The sequence below is a fragment of the Triticum dicoccoides genome, unplaced genomic scaffold (assembly GCF_002162155.2).
Source record: "Triticum dicoccoides isolate Atlit2015 ecotype Zavitan unplaced genomic scaffold, WEW_v2.0 scaffold21853, whole genome shotgun sequence".
Taxonomy (NCBI): Eukaryota; Viridiplantae; Streptophyta; class Magnoliopsida; order Poales; family Poaceae; genus Triticum; species Triticum dicoccoides.
In genome coordinates this window covers 3,833-4,177 of record NW_021241105.1, presented here as the reverse complement: position 1 = coordinate 4,177, position 345 = coordinate 3,833, and positions in this window count along the sequence as shown.

Genomic DNA, 345 nt, shown 5'->3' with positions numbered 1-345 from the left:
TCCGTCGCCATCAAGGTTATTTCTCTCCATCTCACCATTGATCTCCTGTTCAGATGCGTATTAATTAGTAGTAATTGCGTCGAGGAATCATTCCAATAGTTTGTTGCTTTATTTAGTATAGATGATGTTTAAGCAACTATGGTCTTATAAAATATAATCTTGATAGGAGTGACATCTCGATTTTTATGTGGCAAAGCCGTGTAATTAGTCATGTCTTCAATAGGTTCTTGCCCAATTTGGGGACACCAAACTATAGCTCTGTAGCTGTATAATTGGGGTTTTGATCCATCTGTATTGTCTGTTTTGAGTTTATTTCAGCCACACGTGGCATGATGACAAACAGTG